Raw genomic sequence first — 15,219 nt, 5'->3', positions numbered from 1 at the left:
TTTTCTCTTGGTTCAGGCATATGTTCATGGGCATCTAAGAAGCAGAACATTGTGGCACAATCTTCAGTAGAAGCAGAATATGTGGCTGCAGCAAAAGCAACTTCACAAGCTGTGTGGCTGCGAAGAATTCTTGAAGACATTGGAGAAAGACAGGAAGAAGAAACCATATTGTTTTGTGACAACAAATCAGCCATTGCTATTGGGAAAAATCCAATCAGTCATGATCGTACCAAGCATATTGCAATCAAATACCATTTCATAAGGGAAGGTATAGAGAATGGTGAAATTCAGCTTAAGTATTGCAAGAGTGAAGAGCAGCTAGTAGATATACTGACAAAGGCACTCCCAAAGCATAAGTTTTGTTATCTCAGAAATCTCATTGGAGTTGTGAAGAAAGTGCATTAAGGGGGAGTGTTGGAAGTTAATGCACTTAGAACCTGTTTTAATTACTGTTGTCTTTCCTATGCAGTCCAAGTTGTATGGTCAATGTGTCTCTTCATTTCTCTATGATCATGTCTTCTCTCTTTAATGTTTCAGATATGTTCAATGTGTTTTAAGAAAATTTGTAAGCCCTGCTGTCTTGTAAGGAAGTCTAAAAGACATAAGAAAAATCCCTTCAGAATATTGCCTTTGTTACCCTCTGCACATCTGATTTATGAGCTCTGCTGTAGCAACTCAAGTTTGATTAAATCAGAAACTTTATTCAGGTTCTTTAGACAATCAACAGGGTTTTCTGATGTCACAGCTAAGCTAACAGCTTCTATCATCGGAGGACACAAGGTTGTAGGACAAGAATGAAAGTTGGATAAAGGAAGTAGCGAAGGAGAAAGAAAAGGAAGTAAACATAGGAAGCAACAAAAACATGTTATGCAAACATATTCCTCTATGAAGAGGGAAGGAAGAAACACTAGATATTTTCCAAGGCAAACCTAATGTTGATGGACTTATTTTTGCATTTTAAGGACAACTTTAGACTTGATTGCCAGAGGATTAGAAGTATATTGGAAAACAGGAGTAGGCCAACTACTTATATTACTGAGCTTTTCCCTCTTTTTTTTTTTGATCAAATTGTATTGCTGAGTTGATCAAAAGAAAAGTCAACAAGATCCTGATTTGTCTCATCTGTCTTGACTTCTTAACTAGAAGTTGGATGAATTGTTAAAAAAGACGATGATAAAATTGCGATAAAAAACTCCTTTTCTGCTGGGTGCATCAAGGTAAGATTAGTGGTGGTCTTCATGCAAGCTTGTCCTTATAATATATAACAGATTTGTTGAGATGGAAGTAAGATGTATCGAGGTGAATTAGACAGGTAGTGAAGAATAGAAAAAGATCGATTATGGAAGAGAATAACTGAATGTGGTATCTTTGAATTTATGAAGCAAACATGTTAGAGTGAAAAATTTACTAGAGCTACAGATAGTACATGTTTTCTTCGTAGTTGGGCTTGTCCAGTTATTTAAGATAAGCATGATGTAGATGTAGTAATTTAACCTATCGGGTGATATTTTTTGAGCCAAAATCTTCCCAATTTCATACATACAATGTATCTTTATTTCAGTGTGATATGATAGGAAGGTCTTGGAATGCATGCTGCTCTTCCAGCTGACTTCGTTGGATGGTATAAATGATTGAAGAAATTCATGAAAACTAGAAGAATTTGTTCTGCATAACAAAGGAGCACATGGAAACAGTTAACCTATTAAAACCGCTTATTGTATGAAACCCAGAAATCCTTCAAATATTCAATTGCCCTATGGTGCACACTCTTCACCAAATATGCAAATATTTCTACAGGAAATAAGTATAATACGCTTAAATATCTCTATGGCGTATCATCCATCTTTACAATCTGCTCTGCAAACCGCAGTAACTTAGTTACTATGCCTTCTTTTACTGTGCAATTCGGATTTTGGCCCAAGTATTCGTTGTAAGTCCTAAAACTCTTTCCTCTCACGAAGATAAGGTAAAGAAAAGAGGAAGAAAAAAGATCCAATCCAATCGACTGCTTGATTATGTACTTCAATCAAGCAAAATCTTCCATTATTGGAAAATATTAGGCCAGAATTAAGGAGGAGAAGAACAAGAATGGCAGAGTCTCTCTCAGGCCATAACGTCGAAAGTTAGCAACACTATATTTCCCGTTGAGAGAATCAGTCACTCACATACACCGCAAAAGAAATTCAGCTGACTGTGATACCCGGCCCTTTAAGCAAACTGGGCCTGGGCGGAGAGTCTCTCAGGCCATAACGTCAGAAGTCAGCCCCACTATATTTCCCCTTGAGGGCATCAATCACTTACATATACTGCAAAAGAAATTTAGCTGATTTGATTGTGATACCCAGCCTTTTAAGCGAGCTAGGCCTGGTCCACTTGACCGGCCTGGCTAAATTGGCCCAAAAGAAAATAACGGCACGTGCCGCGCACGTGTTTGGAGAAAAAGAGGATTGCCGACGGAAGTCTTCTCCCTCTCGATCTCACCAGATCGAAACTGACTCCGAGTCGGATTCCTGTCGTAGCCAAGCCTTTTTAGAGGCTCCTCCCCATCCTCTCTTCCCCCACCGGAGTTCCGGCTGTGATCAGAGCTCACCACTAACATTTTTTTGTAGTTTTCTTCCCCGAAGTCGATCGTCGTCCACACCTCCGCCGCAGCCAGTCCTCGCCAGAAAACTAGGTAAAGGCCTAACTTTCCCTCTCAAGCTACTCTCTCTCCCTTTTTTGGATTCTTTGAAGCCTTGATGACCCGCTGGTGATCGCCAAATTTTGGCCAAGAAGGGGAAAGCTCTATTTTTACTCTTTTGACTAGTCAAACCCATGTTTTGGTCGTTTTCACTGATGGTACTCGCCGCCGGGGTCTTCCTCTGATCCCTCGCAGTGGCCGGAGACCATGACTAGAACTCCGACCATGGGGATGCTTGATTTCCTTAATCTAAGGGGTCGGAACCTCTGTTTCTTTGATGAAATAGGTGTTGTCGGCCGCCAGTCACCATCGACGGCCCATGGGCCCCTTAACCCCAGCAACCACCACAGCTGTCGTTTTAGCTTTGAATCTGGTCGGCGAGTCGCTGAATTGCTGGTAACAGAGTCTCCCATGTTTTGATACTCCTTTCTTTTGTTTCACCGGTCGTCGCCGGGCGTGGCAAGCCACCGGCACCGCCGTGGGTTGTCGACCATTAGGGGTCGCCGATTACGAATGCCATCGAGGGCGATCCTCGACTTCAGGAAGGAGAGAGGGCATCACAACTCTCTCCTTCTTTTTCTTTTATTTTCTCTCTCCTCTCTCTATATTTTCTCTCACTTGGTGTCTCTCTCTAGTTGACCTAGATAGGTGGTAGAAGGGACTCAGGGGACTTGGTGATGGATCGCTGGTTCATATCGATAGGCGGTCTAAGTTACTAGTCTAGTATTTGATTTTCTTTTGATAATCGAGTTTGATTTTGTAAATGAAGAGTCATATGCACAAGAAGGTTCTAATCAGATACTCTGCATCCCAGCTCGTAGACCGTGAAGTAGGCCAATGATTATTGTGTTTAATCAATCTTCGATAGAAATAAGAATTTATGTACTCGGTCATTATACACACACACAAACACATATGCCTTATGATAAAATGTTAATGTGCCTATTATTTGTATGAGCTTTGATACAATTTTCATTATATCTAGTATTGCTAATTGATTATTTTCTTATTACTTATGGTGTAGTGTTTTGGAATTTTTACTGGGCTGTAAAGCTCACAACCCCTTCCTCCTTTTTTTTTCCAGAGTTACAAGTTGCATGCTACTTGGCTATGGTTGAAATCATAGATAGAGGAGATGATTGGATAGAGCATTATTGATACTGGTTAGATGATCAAATTTTGTAATTGGATCAACTTTGTTATCCGATATGAATTGAGATCATTATTGTTTACGGATATTGGGGTTGTGATAAATTTTTCAAGCCTAGCATATTCTCTAGGCCTCTGTTTTAAGAAGTGTGCGGTCGTATCGTATTTCAGACTCGGGTGCTGGGTTCGAGATGTGACACTGACATTGACTATTGTCCGATGAAATATATATGCCGACGTGCAATCATTAGGACGAGATATTTCTTGGTAGTTGAATAGTTTCTCTGAGCAATGGAAGAGAGAGAAAAGTTTTTATTAGTTGAGTCGACGCGAGAAAGGTTCCACTGAGTCGCTGAATCACTGTGGATGAAATCGGTGACAAGAGCTGCTTGAAAATGTATCTGATACGACAGTCATGGCCGAGGAGTTTAAGAACAGGGATGAAGCTTTTTGCCGGTCATCGTAAAAGATGGATACCCACAATAAGATGGCTGTTGAACCGGAACCAAGAATGGGCGGCTTATGTTTATTACTGGACTTGTACCAAAGGTTAGCCCGCTTCCTATCTAAAAGGAGATGAGGAAAAACAAGATGGAAAAAGATCCCTTTTGACTCTAGTAAGATTTTGGAATTCATTTGAGACGAAGGATATATTAGAGTAGAAGCGAAGGGAAAGGATAGGTGAGAAGGGAAGAACTGAAGAACGTGCGGTGCGGAATGGACTATTTTGTGTGATTATAGTTACGCTGATATGATCTTAATTTTGGACCACAGGCTAGTGGTTGGTTGACTGACCTCAATGCACCATCGACCCCATCTCACTCATCTTATTTCACCCAATCCACTAGAGACACATGGAAGCAACACCGAAAAACAGATGTAGAGGACAACGTACCGCAACTGTGCTCGCCCATCCCGTCGGAGCAGAAGCAGCCGAAGACCCAACTAGTGCTGTTTGCTTGGGTATACCCGCAGCGCCCACCGGAGCTCTCGCAGAGGTCGCATGCTCCCGAGATCTTGTCGGGCCAGTGCAGCTGGAAGCCGCTCTTCAACAGCCCTCCGAAGTCACCGAGCAAATGGCTCCAGTTAGCACTGAGCCACTGATCATAGAGGACGGGCACCACCACCATACCTTGGCACACCTGCGCCAAATTGTATTCTATGGCGGTCGAAAGATATTCGTCGGTGAACATGTAGGACGACTTACCACTGCTGCCTGGAAGGCTGCAGGTTATTTTGTTGTGGATTAGAACTTCTCCGGAGGAGGGGCAATTGAGGAAGAAGGTGAGGTTGATGTCCAAGGAGGTGTAGTTGAGGACGGAGTTACCCTCGAAGGTGAGGTTGTGGCTGGGCCTGGGACAGATGCCAGCGTCGAGGACAATATCGGTGTCGGCAAGAGAGATGGTTCGGTTAGAGTAATCGATGTTGGTCACGGTGTAGTCGTGGGAGCCGAGGGAAAGGATTAGGCGGTCATCATCTTCGCATATCAGCATAAATCCTTCATTACCGCAGTAGGAGGGGGGATTCTGGGTTACCCAAAATGGATAAGTAATATGTTGTTTGCCACAGGTCGTCGAGTTGGAACAGGATGAGGTTGTGGGACTGTTCGTGACAGGGGAACCGTTGATGGAGATTAGGAGGAAGAGGAAGACGATGGAGATGAGGAGGGGAGAAGGTGATGAGAGGATTCCACAAGCCATGGTTCCGTGGCTGTGGTGCAGGAGTATGAGCGCTGAAAGAAAGGCTTGGCCCTCGGATACTTTTAGGAGTCAATGGAAGGCGGGCGTCTTGACTTGGTGCTTGACTGCTTGCTGGAAAGATATGCCCATTCCCCTTGGCCCATCTTTGGCCTTATGTTGGCTTCGAGGAAAGAGGGTAAGAATTGTCCGCAAGAAACTAGTTCTAAGGTTGTCAAACGGGTGAACTGTTGATGAGCTAGCTCTTGTTCAGTTCAAATTGCAGCTTAAGTTTGCTTTGAGTGATAAGTAAATGATTAGATTCAGAACTAAGCCTTCTCTCATAATTGAATAGACTAATTCGAAGAATCTTAAACTTTTCTCATATGTCATTTTCAATAATATATAAAATAATGAATAGCTAGTAAAAATTAAAATTTCTTTTTCTATAAAGAATTGATAATTTAAATACCATAAAATTTCTAGGACATGGTAAGAAGACTTATAAATATTAGATAAATATTAGTTGGGTTGGGCTAGAATGTATTTATAGCATTTGGCACCAAATGTTTTTCAATAAGAATCAATATCTCTCAAAATAAAATCTACATTGTTGTCCGTTATCTAAAATATATAAAATGCTTTGATACAAAAATAAAGTTTACACTTTTGAGATAATTTATTCATGTATTAAATGGATGCGAAATAAAAAAAATAGTGGCATGTTAATACATTTTGATTTCATATGTAGTCTAAAAATCTACACGTTGGATGATGTCACGCCCTCGCCTGCGCGGGGCACGTGAGACACCCAGTGCCCACGCAGGGACCACATGAGGGGGGAAACACGAGGCTCCCCTGCCAGATATTATCCGGTTCCGGGGCTTCACGCAAGCGTCCTTCACCCCTCCCCAGTTTTGTTTTCCTCCCAAAACGCGTTTGCAGGATTTGGAGACACCAGCCTCATATGCCCAGGCTCTGGAACGAGTCTTTCCGATGTGGGACTATTGGGCCTCACACCCTTTCCACCATCGGATAAGAGTCGTCCTCAGCTCTGATACCAAATGTCACACCCCCGCCTGCGCGGGGCACGTGAGGCACCCAGTGCCCACGTGGGGGCCACATGAGGAGGAACACGGGGGTTCCCTGCCAGATATTGTCCAGTTTCGGAGCTTCACGCAAGCGTCCTTCACCCCTCTTCGGTTTTGTTTTTCACCCAAAACGCGTCTGCAGGATTTGGAGACACCCGCCTCATATACCCAGGCTCTGGAACGAGTCTTTCCGATGGTGAGCCCCGTGTTTCCCCCCTCATGTGGCCCCCACGTGGGCACTGGGTGCCTCACGTGCCCCACGGAGGCGGGGGCGTGACATTTGGTATCAGAGCGAGGACGGCTCTTGTCCGATAGTGGGAAGGGTGTGAGGCCCAATAGTCCCACATCGGAAAGACTCGTTCCAGAGCCTGGGCATATGAGGCGGGTGTCTCCTAATCTTGCAGACGCATTTTGGGTAGAAAACAAAACCGGAGAGGGGTGAAGGACGCTTGCGTGAAGCCCCGGAATCGGACAATATCTGGCAGGGGAGCCCCGCGGTCTCTCCTCATGTGGCCCCTACGTGGGCACTGGGTGCCTCACGTACTCCGCGCAGGCGGGGGCGTGACATTTGGTATCAGAGCCGAGGACAGCTCTTGTCCGATGGTGGGAAGGGTGTGAGGCCGAATAGTCCCACATCGGAAAGACTCGGTCCGGAGCCTGGACATATGAGGCGGGTGTCTCCTGATCCTGCAGATGCGTTTTGGAAGGAAAACAAAACCGAAGAGGGGTAAAAGACGCTTGCGTGAAGCCTCAGAACCGGACAATATCTGGCAGGGGAGCCCCGTGTTCCCCCCTCATGTGGCCCCCACGTGGGCACTAGGTGCCTCACGTGTCTCGCAAAGGCGGAGGCGTGACATTTGGTATCAGAGCCGAGGACGACTCTTATCCGATGGTGGGAAGGGTGTGAGGCCCAATAGTCCCACATCGGAAAGACTTGTTCCAGAGCCTGGGCATATGAGGCGGGTGTCTCCTAATCCTGTAGACGCGTTTTGGGTGGAAAACAAAATCGGGGAGGGGTGAAGGACGCTTGCGTGAAGCTCCGGAACCGGACAATATCTGGTAGGGGAGCTCCGTATTTCCTCCCTCATATGGCCCCCACGTGGGCACTGGGTGCCTCACGTGCCCCGCGGAGGCGAGGGCGTGACATTTGGTATCAGAGCCGAGGACAGCTCTTGTCCGATGGTGGGAAGGGTGTGAGGCCCAATAGTCCCATATCGGAAAGACTCGTTCCATAGCCTGGGCATATGAGGCGGGTATCTCCTAATCCTGCAGACGCGTTTTGGGAGGAAAACAAAACCGCAGAGGGATGAAGGACGCTTGCGTGAAGCCCCAGAAGCGAACAATATCTGGCAGGGAAGCCCCGTGTTCCCCCCTCATGTGGCCCCCATGTAAGCACTGGGTGCCTCACGTGCCTCGCGCAGGCGGGGGCGTGACAGATGAAATGTATTTTTTATATATCCTAAAGCATATAGATCGAGCTAGGAGATTTTGCAGATAAAAAAGGCTCTTTCATTGTTTAAAAAGATGTGAATTATAAATCATAATGATATCTTTAAAAATACATGATGAACCATACAAAATCCTAGTTTTCTAGACCAATTTAGATGTAGGGTTTGTTTAAAATGTAAATGTTGGTCAAGTTGACTCATAACCGGTTATTGATGAGCATGATTGTGCACTTATATTGCTCAAAGGTGTATTTGAGGTAAATTCAGGAGTTTTTCAGTACATCTAGTACCTTGGGATTGTGTTTGCTAACCAATGTTAATTGCGAGGAGCAAAGCATTGTTAGCCACACATGCTGCAAGATTTATATTGACGAGTGAAGATTAGTAGATCTTTTTTATGAGAGCAAAATATGGAACTTGGTCTCTCTTATTTTACCTGGTGCAGACTCAGAATAGTTCCCCTATTTGGATGATGATGTGTTCTTTGGCGCCGTTGGTATACTCTAATCTTAATTTTTTTTTTGGCAATGGGGCCTTTATTCCTGTTGTTCAGAACCTATAGATATCCTCCATTCCTATTGCACGATGGCTTGTCCCAGTAGATGTCAGGGCGTTGCAGAATCTTAAAAGTGAAAGACCTTATGGTGGATGGTGAGCAGGAATGAAAGGCAGCATTTTTTTTTTTTTTTTTTTTAAATGTGGCAAACTGAATTCTTTCCATACCGATACTGTGTGGAAATAGTGTTGATAGGTTGGTGTGGGGTCCATCTTCAGGGTTGTCCGTTATAAGCTTGTAATGCTCGGAACCTCCATCTCCTCGTTGTTTTGGCTGGATATGGAAGATTAATGCTCATCTTAGAATTGCTTCATTTATGTAGAAATTGCTTGAAATTTGCTTCAATTTCATAGTTTGTTACACTAGCATGATTTACATATTTCTAATTATTATGATATTTGCCCGAGTATGAAAGAATCAATTTCGCATGCCATTCCGAATTGTAAATTAGCTATTTAGATATGGAGATAGGCTCCTATTACTAATGCAGCTATTATTCTATCACTATCTATTGAGGATTTTTTTTTTTGGGTACATCGGCTGCTTATACTGCTCTCGCATGAGCACGGCCAGCTACATTGCTAGTAAGAAAACTATACAAAGCAAAAGAAACAGAGGACTGCTGGATTCGAAAATTTTTTTCAAAATGATGAGCAACAAATGAAGCAATCCAATTCGCAACTTGGTTCGCCTCATGAAAGACGTGTCTAATCTGAGCAATACAGTACTCCCACAGCATGCGTCGTATGTCACCTAAAAGCGAGTGCTCAGTCTCAGATTTGGTTGGTTAGAAATAAAGATGTGTTCCAAAGTGTTTAGAGGAGTCCAAGATTGATTTTGATGCAGAGTATTTACTTTAGCCCAAGAATTCACCCAAGCGGCTGCTTTGATTGATAGCACAAAAACTATAGCTTCTTTTATGCAGTTTCTGCGTCTCCTCGGATGGTTTATTTCTTTGACTTGTGATGATTTGTTTTTATATAATTTTCAGTATAAATATATTTATATGATTATTATACATACCAGATATTGAGAACATGATTATGTGAACAAAGATACCTTAAATTCGAGAGAAAGTCATTGTATAAGTGGTAACTAATTTGACAACAGTAATATATAAATCAAACAGATAAGAAATAGTGTAGACTAACTAGGTCATAGCGCCCAAGGGCTGACACACGAGGATAGCCTCTATGCGCTTATGCATAAGACAGTCTCCACAAGCTTAAGCATGGTATAATGACCATGGGCAGATGCATGGGGCCTCCATGAGCTTATGCGTGTGATAGCCTTCACGGGCTTAAGCATGGTATAGTGACTATGGGCTGACGCATGGGGTCTCTATGAGTTTATACTTGGGACAGCGACCACGAGCTGACGCATGGGATTGTTTCGGTCTTAGACTGAGTCATAATCTTGGTTAGTCCACGGCCGAAAGATAATTAAAGAGAAAAATAAAAATCAAGTTTAATGAAAAATAGATGAAATGACATAAAAAATTATTGTTGAATAATTAGATACATCGAGATATATATATATATATATATATACATATATATATGCATATATACATATATATATACACACATATATATATACATATATATATACATATACATATATATATACATATACATATATATACATATATACATACATATATATATACATATATATATATATATATATATATATATATATATATATATGTATACATATGTTTTATGATAAAATAATAATGTGCTTATTATTTGTATGGGCTTTCCGAGTATTGATACAATTTTCTTCATAATTGGTATTGTTAATTGATTATATTTTTATTATTTATGGTACAGCAGTTTGGAACTCTTATTGGGCTGTAAAGCTCACAACCCCTTTCTCTTTCTTTTTTTCAGAGTTGCAGATTGCATAGTATTTGGCATAGTTGAGATCATAGGTGGAGGAGATGATTAGATAAAGCATCACTGATACTGGTTGAATGATCAAATTTTATAATTGGACCAATTTTGTTATTCAGTATGAATTAAGATCATTATTATTCACTAATATTAAGGTTGTGATAAGTTTTTCAGATCTAGCATAATCTCTAGGACTCTTTTATAGGAAGTATGTGGCCATGTTGTGTTCCAGACTTAGATGTTGGGCTCGGAGCGTGACACTGACATCGACTACTATCCGACGAAATATATATGCCAATGTGTTAGGAAAAATTTAAATGCACACGTGGCCCGAGATTTGGCCGTGTGCGCGTTTGAGAAAAAGGCAACGGCCGGCCAGTGGGCGTTACGCGTTTGAAAACGGACGCGTTTGAAAACGCATCCATAAAAGACCATTTTGCCCCTATAATAACCCCTATAAATACCCCTCTATTTCAGCCTATTAGACACGAAAAATTACAGAAAAATAGTAGAAAAACTATGGAGAAATTCTTCCTCCTCTTAGCCACTTTTGATTTTTGTTTTTATATATTTATACAGTTTATTTTATTCTTTTCATTCCCCTCTTTGCTGGATCTGCAAGTCCGATCGGGTTCGCTTTGACTTCTTCCGAGACGTGCCGAAGAAGAAGTTGTAGGGTCGTCGTATCTCAGAGGAGGATTGCTGGGAGATCCGTACGTGAGGGCAAATACTTCTTTAGGACAGCGTCTACGCACTTCGACCTGCCTTCAATCAGGCTAATTTTCTCTATCTTTATTTTTAATTTAATATTAGTAGATCTGAAAGATTTGAAATTCTATAATATAAATTTATTAAATGCATAGATTTATTTTATGCTAGATTAGATTTCTTTTGCATTAAAATAGAATTATTTGGATGCCGAATAATATACATATATATTATTCCTTTTAAGATTTTTCATTAATTGAATTTATAGATTTATTTGTTTATTTAGATGATATATTGCCAACAATCCAAAGAAGTATTTGATTATTTTTTTTAGTAATATATAATTCATTAAATCCTTTATTGCAATTGTGGCATATTAGATTTTAATTGCAATAATCATGTTTGCGAGTACATAATTAATAATAAATTATTCTAAAAAGGTAATAATTTGTTTAACCTTCAAGAGATTTATTATACCTCCATTTGGACTCCTTAAGGAGTAATTTTCAGATCCTATTCAAACGAAAAATTCGAAAATTGGTTAATACATAATAATTAATTTATTGAATTGACTTATTAGATCTCAATCAATTATTCTAATAAAAGAATAAATCTTATAATTCATTGAATTGACTTATTAGATCTCAATCAATTATTCTAATAAGAAAATAAATCAATTCTAATATATAATTCATTGAATTGATATTTTAGATCTCAATTACAATAATTGATTTGCTACCGCGAAATTAGTAATCAATTATTCTAATAAGATAATAAATCAATTCTAATATATAATTCATTGAATTGACATTTTAGATCTCAATTAAAAATAATTGATTTGCTACCGCTAAATTAATAATCAATTATTACTAATTTGAAAAATTCAAACGAAAAATTCTGAAATTAGTTAATCCACAATAACTAATTTAAAGTTTGCACTTAGGTTTTTCTAAAAATTGAATTTGTGTGATTTCTAGTGACTATATCCACTAACTAATAGTGTCAAAGAAAAGCTTGTCAAAAAGGCATACGTGCCTAAGAAAGGCTGGTACTTAAGTGAGCCTAGTGTTCCACCACCGATCTGGAGCTGATCTGGTTATTAGTTTTTTTTGGATATATCAACTAAACATCCAAAGTTCAATATAAATATTAGTGCAATCTTTTGACATAGATTTTTTGCCTTCACTCAGGTTTCTGTCTCTATTCTATAACCCTGATCCTATGGCCTCAAACACTAGTGATCACTTTAGTGCCAAATCTGAGAAATTTGATGGCCATAACTTTGGGAGGTGGCAGAACCAAATGCAGTTCTGGCTTACCATATTAGGGTTAATCTCAGCCATAGATGAAAGCATTACTGAAGTTGATAACAGGTCCAACCAAACTACTTCACGATATGCTACTCACCAAAACTCAACCTCCTCCAACACTGAACCTTCTGCCTCTACTAGCACACCCTCTAGAACACCTGATGAAATAGACTATCATTGTATTCATAGAATCATAGGTGCCCTTTATGAGAGGCTGTATGATATCTATTACATAGCCAAGAGTGCCAAAGAACTCTGGAACACCCTAGAAAGCAAATATGGTCTAAATGATGCTAGGGTGAAGATGTTCAAGGCCTCTAACTTTAACAACTTTAGGATGGTGGACTCAAAGCCCATGAATGACCAAATCCATGATTTTAAAATTCTGATCCACCAGCTTAGGGCTAATGGAACCAATTTGGTTGAACCATTCCAAGTAGCCTGTCTGATAGATAAACTACCTAACTCCTGGTCTGATTTTACTAAGACTCTGAGCCATACCCAAAGAGGCCTGACCTTCATCCAAGTTTTGAACTTCATGCTTGTAAGCTCAGGAGTATCAAAAAATTTGTGGGGGGGAAGCTCTAGTTTCAACCTGTTATATCCTCAATAGGATTCCCTCTAACAATAATGATCTAACCCCATATGAAGATTGGAAACATAAAAAATCTAATCTTAGCTATTTGAAAGTGTGAGGGTGCCTGGTAAAAGTAAAAATACCTAATTTTAAGAGAAAAAAAATAGGGCCTAAAACAGTGGATGCTATATTCATAGGATATACAGCCAATAGAAATGCCAATGTAAAAATGAACAGGCACTTAAAAGTGCATCATAAATCATTAAGATATAAATTGAAAAATAATGTTATTGCCTTGAATTTTATAAAATCAGAAAACAACTTGGCTGATCAGCTTACAAAAGACTTGTCTAGAACAGTAGTTCTAGAGTTGTCGAGGGGATGAGGCTTAGCCCATAAAAATAGATCACCACGGTAGGAACCCAACCTGAAAAGGTTCAATGGGTAGAAACAAACTGAAGTGTGACTAAGAGGAGCACTAATTTATGTTTTCCTCATCCCTATGGCGCTAGTGCTCATAAAAGCAAGCGGTATGATGAGTTTGTTTGCATAACTCTTAATGAGTCCAAGACCCAAAAGGCAGGAGCTTCCTTGCTAGCTTCCTTATTAGGACTCACCTATATGTGCAGTCGTAAAGCCACGATTATGGAAAATGGGCGATTCTCTAAAAAGCACATGATAAATACCTGCGCATGGCCATATTAGCGCAACCCGCTTAGAACCTAGATCGGACTATATTATGTGTGCTGTTGATTTAATCTGAGCAATGGACTGAGGTTCAAGGTTAAGACCACCCTAGCTCCACAGATGTAATCAACTGTCACTAAGTGAAGGTTCAAACCGAAAGATACCTATACCTATTACATAATATAAGATATCCAGCATTTTATTTTGATTTTAAAATTATTTAAATTTTTGTGGGGGATTGTTAGGAAAAATTTAAATACGCACATGGCCCGAGATTTGGCCGCTTGCGCGTTTGAGAAAAAGGCAACGGCCAGTGGGCGTTACGCATTTGAAAATGGACGCATTTGAAAATGCATCCGCAAAAGACCATTTTGCCCCTATAATAACCCCTATAAATACCCCTCTATTTCAGCCTATTAGGTACGAAAAATTACAGAAAAATAGTAAAAAAACTATGGAGAAATTCTTCCTCCTCTTAGCCACTTTTGATTTTTGTTTTTATATATTTATTCAGTTTATTTTATTCTTTTCATTCCGCTCTTTGCTGGATTTGTAAGTCCGATCAGGTTCGCTTTGACTTCTTTCGAGACGTGCCGAAGAAAAAGTTGTAAAGTCGTCATATCTCAGAGGAGGATTGCCAGAAAATCCATACGTGGGGGTAAATACTTCTTTGGGACAACGTCTACGCGCTTCGACCTGCCTTCAATCAGGATAATTTCTTCTACCTTTATTTTTAATTTAATATTAGTAGATTTGTAGGATTTGATATGATATAAATTTATTAAATGCATAGATTTATTTTATGCTAGATTAGATTTATTTTGCATTAAAATAGAATTATTTGGATGCCGAATAATATACATATATATTATTCCCTTTAAAATTTTTCATTAATTGAATTTATAGATTTATTTGTTTATTTAGATGATATATTGCTAACACTATCATTAGAACGAGATATTTCTTGCTAGTTGAATAGGTTCTCCAAGCAATGGAAGAGAAAGAAAAGTTCTCATTAGTTGAGTTAACACAAGAAAGGTTTTACTGAGTCGCTGAATCGCTGTGGATGAAATCGGTGGCAAGAACTGCTTGGCTATGGTGGAAATTGCATCTGATACGACAGTCATGGCCGAGGAGTCTAAGAACAGGGATGAAGCTTTTTGCAAGTCACCATAAAAGATGGATGCCAACAATAAGATGGCTGTTGAACCGGAACCTAGAATGGGCGGCTAATGTTTATTATTGAACTTGTACCAAAGATTAGCCCGCTTCCTATCTAAAAGGAGATGAGGAAAAACAAGATGGAAAAAGATCCCTTTTGACTATAGTAAAATTTTGGAATTCATTTGAGACGAAGGATATAGCAGAGTAGAAGCGGAAGGGAAAGGATAGGTGAGAAGGGAAGAAGTGAAGAACGTGCGGTGCGGAATGAACTTTTT

General features: G+C 40.1%; 1 pseudogene; it reads right to left on the bottom strand.

Annotated features, from left to right (window-relative positions):
* LOC103712815 overlaps positions 1 to 5,880 on the bottom strand; it is a 32,001-nt pseudogene extending 26,121 nt beyond the window's left edge.
* Between the last annotated feature and the right edge of the window lie 9,339 nt (positions 5,881 to 15,219).

The sequence above is a fragment of the Phoenix dactylifera genome, chromosome 4 (assembly GCF_009389715.1).
Source record: "Phoenix dactylifera cultivar Barhee BC4 chromosome 4, palm_55x_up_171113_PBpolish2nd_filt_p, whole genome shotgun sequence".
In the NCBI taxonomy this organism is placed as follows: Eukaryota; Viridiplantae; Streptophyta; class Magnoliopsida; order Arecales; family Arecaceae; genus Phoenix; species Phoenix dactylifera.
Note: the sequence above shows the minus strand (reverse complement) of the source record. Positions and strands in the feature narration are given on the sequence as shown.